This window comes from Solanum verrucosum, unplaced genomic scaffold (assembly GCF_900185275.1).
Source record: "Solanum verrucosum unplaced genomic scaffold, falcon-dt-bn FXZP01000303.1, whole genome shotgun sequence".
NCBI classification, from domain to species: domain Eukaryota; kingdom Viridiplantae; phylum Streptophyta; class Magnoliopsida; order Solanales; family Solanaceae; genus Solanum; species Solanum verrucosum.
In genome coordinates, this window is record NW_026019911.1 from 825,587 (window position 1) to 836,828 (window position 11,242).

Consider the following 11,242-nt stretch of genomic DNA (forward strand, 5'->3'; position numbering starts at 1 on the left):
GGTTGAGTCTCTGACTTATTGGGATTCCATACAACATTGATTATGATTTAGTATTTTCTGCATGATTTGAGGGACTCCAACTTAGCTATGCTTTTAGTTGAAATGTTATGCGGTGGGATTAAATGTTTCTTTGTTTCTTCGTTGAAATTGAGTTATATAAGCTTAAGTTGCATTATCTAGGGTTGCAGGGTGAAATTTGAAAGGCTGGATTAAAAAAAAGACACGTTGAGCTGATCGGTGAGATGAACAAAGTCCCCCGAACTGCTTGGCGGTTCACCTAATGTCCCAATTTCACCTTTAACTGAATACTTTATGTATTCATTGATCTGTGAATTTTGGCAGTCAGTTTAATTTGAGAAATGCACTCGGCGGCTCACCGAAAGATTCCTTGTTTGCCCTTTGTCTGTGCCCTTGTATCATTTGTATATCATTTTCAACGATTAGCCTAACAGGATAAGCAATTCGCCAACTAGCTTGGCTAAGCGATTCCACACACAGAAACAACCTTTTGCCCCTGTTTAAATTACTATCTAACTTATCCTCGAAGTCTTTATTGGATAGATCAAAAGTCACAGGGAGAAATGATCCACCCAGGCACATAAGAGCACGAGAATTTAAAAATGATGAAAATAAAGTAGAGCTAGCTAGATAAAGGAAATATACCTAGGAAGCCAGCGCAAAGAGATGAGTTCCCATTAACCCTAATGTCCCTCCATGGGCTCGAAGTTTAGTTAATGCAATACGGACCTTCGAAGAAGCTCATGAGATAGATCAGATGATTGTAGCTAATCTTGTTGAAGAGGCCAAGGCAAAGACAAACAGAGAGGACCAAAACAGCGATACTCCGGGAATCGTTGTTTTACTTCAGGGAGATGTATTGGGCACTAATGCCCCTGCAGATAGAGAGACGGCATAGACATGACTCTTCTTTACCTCTCTCCTTGTTTTATCTTTCTTCAACTCTGGTTACTGTCATTATTTGCATTTGACGACAAATGCTCTTATTTGTGGTGAGGTGAGGCCCACTTTGTTTTGCTTGTTTTTCTTGTCATGGATACTTGTTCCTTTTGTTTTAATTACAAAAACAATTTTGACACTTCCAAAAAATTTTGAATTTTTGGCATATTTTTGCCACCTCTCATGTGTTGAAAGTGGTTGTTCTTTTGCAAAATTTAAGTCTCAGTCCCGATCAAGAATGATGACTTGAATAGTGCTATCAATCGAACAAACATGAATGCGCGGCTACGACGAGACCAAATGAAGTTGCATAGGCAATATGTGAACTTTTTTCATCTTGTTGTGACTAGCCATTTATTGAATTAATCCTCTTGTAATGACCGTTGCACACTAGTGAAAGTGTGTAGTCTTGTTTGACTTAAGTGTCGATGCCCTGTTTTATTAGCTTACTTTGAACCATGCATGAATAAACCCAGAATTTTCCCCGTTAGTCTAATTGATTTAGAAATGTGTGTTCTTGAAATGATCTTAGGCAACTTTAAAGAGTGTGAACCAAATTTGACATATACCTCTTTTGTGGCCTACTTGTGAATGTGTGAAACTCTATTTAACACCCCTTTAGCCTTACCTTTCTTTGGAAGAACCTTGATGAACCCTAGTCCCTACTTGACCCACTACCTGTAATCCTCTTGATTTGTGGTTTAGCAAATAGCCAACTTAGGCCAAAAGCCTAAGTTGGGGGTATGGTGAAAAGGAAAAGGAGAAGTCAAGTAGTGCATGAAAAGTCCCCCTTAACCCATGGTGTTGAACAACGGAAACCCTTTAATCAAAAGAGAAAAAAGGTTGTGGAGTAAAATACAAAAGAAATCGGATTTCCAAGCAATCCATGGAAGTGAATAAAAAGATGACTTAGAAGCACTAGAAAAAGAATTGATAAAGGAAAAATCGGGAAAACTTTGAGAATACCATATCTCATGAGAAAAAAGCATTGAGCCTAAATGACCATACCTTTGCACTTAGCCTCATAACAAGCCTTAGAAAGACCTTTTTGATCTTGAGTGAGCCGAATTGAAGATCGATTTGAAAATAAGGTAAACCTATGGGTGAAAACATGCATTGTGTTCCTCTTTTTTAGTGTGAGCATTGCATCTAATTCTTGATCTTTAATTGATTAACCTCTTTGTATGAATGAGGAATTATTCTTTATGTGAGGGCATTTAGATACTTTTTGTTGGGCTTGAGCTTGCACAAGTAGCAAGTATTGCGAGCATGAGAATCTTTGGTAGTGGTGTTTTACAGCTTGAATCATTGAGTACACAATTGATCTTTGCATAAGTAATTTGACTCTTGTTGTGTATGTTCATGATTTAGTCTTGTGTAGCACTATTTGAGATACCTTGTTGAACGGCTGAACTTGAGTTTGCTTGAGGATAAGCAAAAGTTTAAGTTGGAGGTGTTGATGAGTCCACAAATTGGACTCATTTAGGGCTTTATTTTAATAGAAGTAGTGTCCTCAAATGCTTATTTATTCTAAATATCTGATGAAAACAGTTAAGTTCCAGGTATTTGATGTTTTAGTGAAAGCATGGACACTTAGGCGCAAAAAGGAACAAAAGGGCTGAAAAGAATAAAGAAGCTGAAGCTTGAGCATCGCCAAGCACGCTTGGCAATTCGCCGAAGGGACACACTCCGCCTTTTGTTCCAGTACGCGAAGCCTGAAGGAGCAGGATCAAAAAGGCAATGAAAGGAGCAGTCGGCGTTTCGCCGAATAGATCCGCGAAGCAGTACCATGTCGCCCAATGACACAGAGCACGACGATGCTGAAGGCTAGTGCAAGACGGCGATGAACTACACAAAAAGAGAATCGATGAGTTAATCAGCGAATCTGACTAACTTGGTCAAATAATTCACCAGCACTAATTTTTGAAGTCTATATATACTAAACTCTTTATGAATTTTTAGAGAGTCGGACCATTATTATAATATTCACAATAGAATAGTACTTTTTTGATATTTCTACCCTCAGTTTGAGAGGGTTTTGAAGACTTGAAGGAGAAGAGGGTTTTCATCTTCAAGATTTGGAGTTGGGTCTCTTGGATTCTTCATTCTTGTCCTGTAACAAGACTTAAATCGTCATACCCATTTGAATGCAAACCTTATATAGGTATAAATTTCTATTAAAATAAAGCCCCATTCTTGGGGTGTGATTTAGCAAATATGTGTTGATATTGTTATTGGGTCTTGCTTGCTGATAGGTTAAATGTATTTTAATGGTGATTTCACCTAGTGGTTGTGGTTTAATTTAATGGGTTTGTAGTTTCTAATACAAAAGCACCCAAGTTTTCAGCTTGTCCGAGAGGGAGGTCGCAAAACCAAGACCGCTAGACTGATGGCCTAAGGAGTGATTCTACATGAGGTTCATCCCGAGGGGGTGATCCCTAGTCCCATATCCTAACACTCAGCTCGAGAGAGTGAGTGGGGTAAGGCATAGGATGGCCTTCTTGCGGCAAATGGGTGTCCGAGAGGAACCCATTTGAAACGGGGTAAGTTGCCCAAGAGAGAACTTATTTCCATCTAAAGCTTAGCCTAGCCAATATTATCTTGCAAATTTCTATCGAAAGCATGTACCCAACTATTTATCTCAACTTGTATTGCGGTCACACCCTAAGAACTCTTCCCCGTACTTCATTTTCATGTTATTTTTGTTGTTTTTACTACTTTTGACAAAACTCCCAATAGATATTTGACCCTTTTGTGTCACCCCTCTTTTATTTACTATGTTTTTACTCATTAATGTCTTTAGCTACGACTAAGTAGAACTAAATTTTATTTTTCTATTAATTCTCAAAACCACTTCATTGGGACACGACCCCAACCCTTGGTTGGGTTACTATATTATTGACGATCGTAGTCACTCGAACTATAGGTTAGTGTCTTTGGTCACAATAAGCATCACGCATCCAAACATGTTGTGTTTGATGAAAACACATTAACCTATATGTCTACAACTTAATCTCATGCTAACATTGATGTCTCACCTCATCTTGCTACTTTTGTTGAATCTTTCTCTATTCTAAAGTCACATGATAATCATAATTCAAGGAAGTACATATTGGTAGTATGCAAGTTATAGGTGAAAATGTTGTTACAACAACCCATATACCCCTTGATAGTGATAGTTCTATTGACCCCTCAGTTGCAGGCTCAGATGATTATCATGAGGAACATGTTGAAAGTGATGATCCATATAGTAGTAAGGAGACTCAAATTGATGAGACTCCAGTTGTAGGTTCTAGATCAGTTAGTGGCAGTGAGGAACATGTTGCACGTGTAGGTCTAGTCAATGGTGCTTCATCAAATTGTATTTTTTATGTGACTAATCCACAGGGAATACATTTAAAAGTTGACTTCTCCGAGTGGAATATGCCAGAGCATCGTGAACCTGAAGATACTATAATACAATCAATTATTTTAGTTGACATTCCTCTTGTACCACAAGGGCATCACATGATCACCAGACATATGGCAAAGGAACAAAACCTATCAGTGTTTGCTCGCAGAAGTAAAGAGATTGTTAAGGAACCAAATTCTACTTATGAAGCAGTAAGGTCACCTCAATGTCTTGAAACTATGCGGGAGGAAATCAATGTTCTACATACTAACAAGACATGGATATTGATGCCCAAATCTCCTGTTAAAAACATGGTTAGTTTAAAATGGTTATTCAATAAAACATTGAAAGCTAATGGAACAACACATAGATACATGGACAGACTTCTGGCCAGGGTATTCTCAGAGCTTGTAGGGTTAGATTTTCATGAAACATTTAGCCATTTGGTTAAAGACACAACTATTAGGATGGTTCTATCCAGTGCGATCAGCTCAACGTGGGAAGTTAGGAAACTAGATATCAAAGTTGCCCTTCTTCATGGTTTTTGCAAGAGGAAGTGTATATGAATGAACCTCCTAGATTTTTTTATCCTAGGTATCCTCAACATTTGTGTCTACTTAAGAAGTTAACATATGGTAACCAAGAACAAAGAGCCTTGCTTGATAGGTTTAGCATGCATCTCCTACATTTTGGTTTCATCTATAGTAAGGCATATCCCTCTTTATTTACTTTGAAAACTCACAAAGGCCCCATATTTATCTTGTTATATATGGATGATATTATTGTCGGAGGAAGTAATCCATCAGATGTCTTAGAGTTTGTTCTACAACTTGGGAAAAGGTTTGCTATGTAAGATCTTTACCCTTTACACTTCTTCCTAGGATTAGATGTTAAGTACTTTGAAGGGATAATTCAGTTGAGTCGTAGTAAATATGTTGCTGAGTTTCCTGACAAGACATAGATGAATTGGGAAAAGGTGTAGCCACCTTTTTTGGCTCAAACCATGGTTTACATAAAGTTGTGGGATGTCTTGTACATGCATCAATATACAGAATGATATTAGGGAGTCTTCAATACTTGACACTTATAAGACCTAAGATGACTTATGATGTAAATCTAGCAAGCCAGTTTATGCAAAGTCTAAACATTAAACATCTTTAAAGAGTAAAAAGGATTCTTATATACATCAAAGGATCTCTACACTTTGGAGTATGAATTATTTCACAATCCCCTTATAGGTTGTATGGATATTCAGATGCTAATTGGGGAGGTTGTACTACCACTAGGAGATGAACTACATGTTATAACATCTACGTAGGCGCAAATTGTATTTTGTAGACTTCCAATAAACAAACCATAGTCGAACAAGCGGGTGTTGAAGGTGAGTATAGAGCACTGGCTTCCACTGCTGAAGAGATGACATGGATTGTATATCTAATTTATGATCTTGGGGAGTTCCTTTGATCTTTTCCTTCATTGTATTGTGATAACTTGAATGCCTTTTACATGACAGTTGATCCAGTTATGTATGCTAGAACAAAACATTTTGAAATGTACTATCAATTTGTTCATGAGAAGGTGGCTAGAAGACAACTTATTACTCAGTTTGGGAGGTCCAAGGATGAGCTAGCTGACAATTATACCAAAGCATTGGCGATAATTTTTTTTTGATGTGCTTCAAAGCAATCTAGGAGTAACAGTTCCTCCACTCACTAGCTTGAGGAGAATTGTTGAAGATGAAGGTAGCTGATGATAGGAAAAAGTCCAAGGAATTGGTCCAACCGATCAATAACTGGCGTGTTCACTGCTCTAGAGTTTGATTCACACTACGACTAGACTACTAAATCCTAATTTATATATGACTGAGCTAATTTATCATGTATGTTGCTAAAGTTGTAACATCTCGGATTTGAAAGGAAGGAAAAGTTAAAGATTTTCATAGTTTGTTTCCCCACAAACGGATTGTAGGTGCTCATATGAGTCATCGGTGGAAACCGTAGGTGGTAGGGTTAATTGATTTTCAAATGTCAAGTTCCAAAACCATTTTTATGGCTCACAAGGACAGTCTATCAATCCTTGTACAATTCGTAGGTAGCTCTGGTAAGTGAGTCCAAAACTTAGTGAAATTTAGAGGGTCAAAGTTAGGAACAACAGAGGGCATGTACTGACCTTATGAAGACCAGCGAACCGCACATTGGTCCCCATCGTTTAGGGTCCATAAATGAGTTAATAAACCCCATAAACTGTTGGCCAAGACGGTCCATAGTTGGACATACGAATCGTAAGTCCAACCGTCGATGGAGGTCTAGAAGTTTTATTTTAACGGTTTTTGGATCTTTTCTTAATTATTCTAACCCAGTGTTATGTCAATTAATCCTCTACCCTAGTCCCTATATAAACATTTAAAACCCCCAAATTACCCAATTGAATTCATCCCCCTAAATTCTCAAAGTTGATCAAAGTTTTTCCCCAAATATTTCTCTCTCTATAGCTTGAAGTGGAAGACTAGATGTTTCATGATAAAGTATGCAATTCACCATTGATTGTGGGATTTTTACATCAAGGTATGATAATATTCACTTATGGAGTTCTTTCCTCCACAGGTTTCCTAAATTCTCCAATTTTACAAGTTAGAAATCTCCAATTGAAGTATGGGTGTTCTTCCATCTGATGGGTTCCTTTCAATAACGATCCAATTGATTCTTTTATGTCTTTTTAAGCATGAATTGAAGCAATTAAATGTTTTGAGTTTAAATCCTATGAACTCATGCATGACCAATGATATGTTGACTATGATTATATGGTGAGGCTTTTGAACTACGAAAGAAGAATTTATGAAGATATGCATGTCTTTCATTAAATTGATGAAAATAATTTAAGGTTGCTTTGAGAGAGAAGCATCGATGTTGTTATGAATGTTTTTCTCACATATTACTCAAAAAATGAATGTGAAAGGGTTTCCTCACATGAAGGATTCATAGGGTTGAAAGGTTTTCTCAACTAAAAGATGAATCAACATTTAGGTGATATTCTAATGAACTCTAGCTTGGATTTGCTACTTGATTGTGCATTTCCATAGATAGTAAGTTGACTATGATGAATGACTTATCTGTTTTATTTATGCTTAGCACCCAAATTATATTGAGATGGAAGCTCTCATATAGGAGGGGTCGGGTTTCTAGTAGCAATATCCCATAACTATGTGCCACCAAAGGATGATTGTCTTAGATAGACATTAACTAGGTGATCCACTTAAGCTAGAAGTTTGTGGTTATTACCTTGGCAAGTAAGGACTTCTCTTTTTTGTGTGAGATAGACATTGGATTCCATGTTATAGCTCACGCGGTCTATGTCGGTTAATGAAAAACTTCTCACAATAATGAACGAAGGCTACTTCTAGAAGAATTTAAAATTTGGTTTAAAGATTTTTTGCTTGCATTGACCATGATTTTGACTTATGCCTTCTAACTTGTTATTTTAAGATTTAGCTTGATCATTTCATGTCATATAAAGTCCTTTTAGCATGATTTCATGACTCGAGCGCATTGCTATTATACTTCGTACATTCCATGTACTACCATATAATCTTGCCTATATTGTGTCACTAATGTAGGGTCTGATGCTGCTACCTCCCACACTCGTGGCTAGATTGATCATTAGTGTTTTTAATGGATTGGTGAGTTCCATGTTTTGAGGATCGAGACTCTACAATTTCCTTATGTCTTTTCATTATGGATTTTGCATGTGATGTATGTGTTATGTCGCAATCACTTCTATGATGTAATAGATGGCTTTGGGTCTTACCTTAGACTTCCGCTACTTTTTTCAAACTCTCTTTATGAGATAAAATGTCTTTTGAACTCTTTATGATTCTATTATATTTTATATGTATGCTATGTGGCTTGTGTAGGATCTCTCAAGGGTCCTCTAAACCATGTTACAATTAGGGTATACGGTGGGTCGTGACAAACTTGGTATTTAGAGAACAACGTTTATAAAGGTCCTAGGAAGTCTCATAAGCCACATCGAGTAGAGTCTTGTTCATGAGTTTGAAGCACACCACATTTTTTAATAAGAATCTATGAGATGATCAAGAAAATTCATGTATTTCATTACTCTAAAGTTGTGCAATAGAGTGTAATTCTATTTGACCTTCTCATAATCCCCATCTAATGTTTTTTAGGTAATGGGCCCTCGATAATCATACATTAGGAGATATGTGAATGAGAATGTTGAATGAGAAGCTACTCAAGTTCTAGTCAAACCTTTGCCTGAGCAAGGGACAAATGCGAAGTTTAGTGCTGCTTTTCAAGTATTGGCCCAAGCCTTGACGGCTCAAGCCAATATGGAGGTTGTGGTCCCTGTGAACCCAAATGTGGGTATGGCAACTTCTAGAGTGAAGGACTTCACTAGAATGAATCCTTCGGTGTTTCATGGTGCTAAGGTTGAAAAAGATCATCAAGAGTTCGTAGATGAAGGGTATAAGGTGTTTATAATCATGGGAGTGACGCTAGGGGAAAAGGAAGAATTGGCTGCTTATAAATTTAAGTGTGTTGCTGAAGTTTGGTTCACCCAATGGAAACAAGAGATGGCAGTTGATGTAGGTCCTCTTGATTGGAAAAAGTTTAAGGTTGTTTTCCTGGATAGGTTATTTTCTTTTGAGATGAGGGAGGCAAAGGTACTTGAATTCATTAACCTTCGTCAATGGAAAATGAGTGTAAAAGAGTACACCTTGATGAGGCAAATGTACTTGAATTCACACAATTGTCTAGGATGCTCCTACTATAGTTGTCGACCCTAGGGCAAGGATGAGTAAGTTTGTTTCGGGAGTATCTGAGATGGTAGTCAAAGAATGTCGTACCGCCATTCTCATTAATGATATGAACATTTCTTGTCTAATGATGCATGCTCAACTAATAGAAGAAGAGAAACTTAATGAAAGATCTTTGGGAGGCAAAGAAGGAAAGGACTGATGATGGTAACTTTTCATATTTAAGGTATGATAGAAACAGTCATTCTAAATTCTGACAAAGGTTCTCTGGTTACGGTTCCTCTAAAATTCAACAACGATAGGGTGTCTAACCCTAAACCTCAAGGAGGAAATGTTTTTGGATTTTCATCGTCTACTTGTTCTAAATGTGGAAGGAAGAATGACGGTAAATGCCCAGCCGGTACAGATGGTTGCTTTTGTTGTGGTAAGAGTGGTCATAAGATAAGGGATTGTCCATCACTTCTGGCTAATAGAAGAGAAGGTGGGAAATCACTACCTAGTTGTTCACGTTTAAGTGGTCCAAAGCAAAATTAATTTTATGCATTTCAAACTCGTCATGAGTAAAAGGGTTCTCCCGATGTGGTTACAAGTATGTTGAAAGACTTTAATCTTGATGTTTATGCCTTACTTGATCCCGGTGCTACCTTGTCTTTTGTGAATCCATATGTGGCTATGAGGTTTGATAGTCTTCTTGATGTGTTGTTAGACACCCTTTTCTGTCTCTATTCCTAATGGTGAATCTATTGCAGCTAAAAGAGTCTATAAAAATTACCCCGTCTCCTTTTCCCATGGTGTCACTCATGTTGATCATGTTGAACTTGATATGTTATATTTTGATGTTATCCTTGTTATGGATTGGTTGTATTCTTGATATGCTTCTATTCATTGTAGAACCCGACTAGTCAAGTTTCAGTTTCCAAGTGAGCCCATCCTAAAGTGGAAAAGGGGGAAATTATATTCCAAAAGGTCAGTTAATTTCTTTTCTTAAGGCTAGAAAGAATAGTTCTAAGGGTTGCATATACCATATAGTTAGGGTGAAGGATACAGATTCTGAAACCCCTACTCTTGAGTCGGTCACCATTGTTAATGAGTTTTCAGAAGTATTTCCTGATGGTTTATCAGGTGTTTTTCTCGAAAGAAAAATAAATTTTGCTATTAACATGCTCCCAGATAAGAAACCTATCTATTCCTCCTTACTGAATGGCTCCGGTATAACTTATGGAATTAAAGGAGCAATTGAAAGATATGTTGGATAAGGGTTTAATCTAATCGAGTATCTCACCATGGGGTGCTCTAGTCTTGTTTCTTCAAAACAAAGATGGTTCAGTTCGTATGTGTATCGATTATCGTTAGTTGAACAATGTTACCATTAAGAATAAGTATCCTCTCCAAAGGATATATTACTTGTTTGATCAACTTCAAGGAGCAAATTAATTTTCTAAGATTGACCTGTGGTCGGGTTATCACCAATTGAGGGTGAAAGAGGGTGACATTCCTAAAATGGCTTTTCAAACTCGGTATGGTCATTATGAGATTTTGGTGATGTCCTTTGGATTGAATAATGGTCTGGCCACATTTATGGATCTGATGAATTGGGTGTTTAGACAATAACTTGATATGTTCAAGGAATGAAGATGAACGTACCGATAATTTGAGGATTCTGTTGCAAGCCCTCAAGGACCAACAACTATTTTCAAAGTTTCATAAGTATGAGTTTTGGCTAAGATTTGTATCTTTCCTTTGTCATGTTGTTTCCGAAAAAGGTATTGATGTATATCCTAAGAAAATGGATATGGTTAAGAGTTGGCCTAGACCTCTATCTCCTTCGGATATTAGAAGTTTCTTGGGTTTAGCCGATTACTGTAGAAGGTTTGTGGAAGGATTTTCTTTGATTTCCTCTCCATCGACGACATTGACCCAAAAGAAAGTCAAATTCTTATAGTTGGAAGCTTGTGAAAAGAGTTTTTAGTAATTGAAAGATACACTTACTTTTGCTCTGGTGTTGACTTTACCAGAAGGAATCGATGGATTTGTGTTAATCCTTAAAGAACTGGGTTAGGATTTGTCCTTATGAAAACTGGTAAAGTCATTGTCTATGCTTCAAGGACTCTTAAGATTCACAA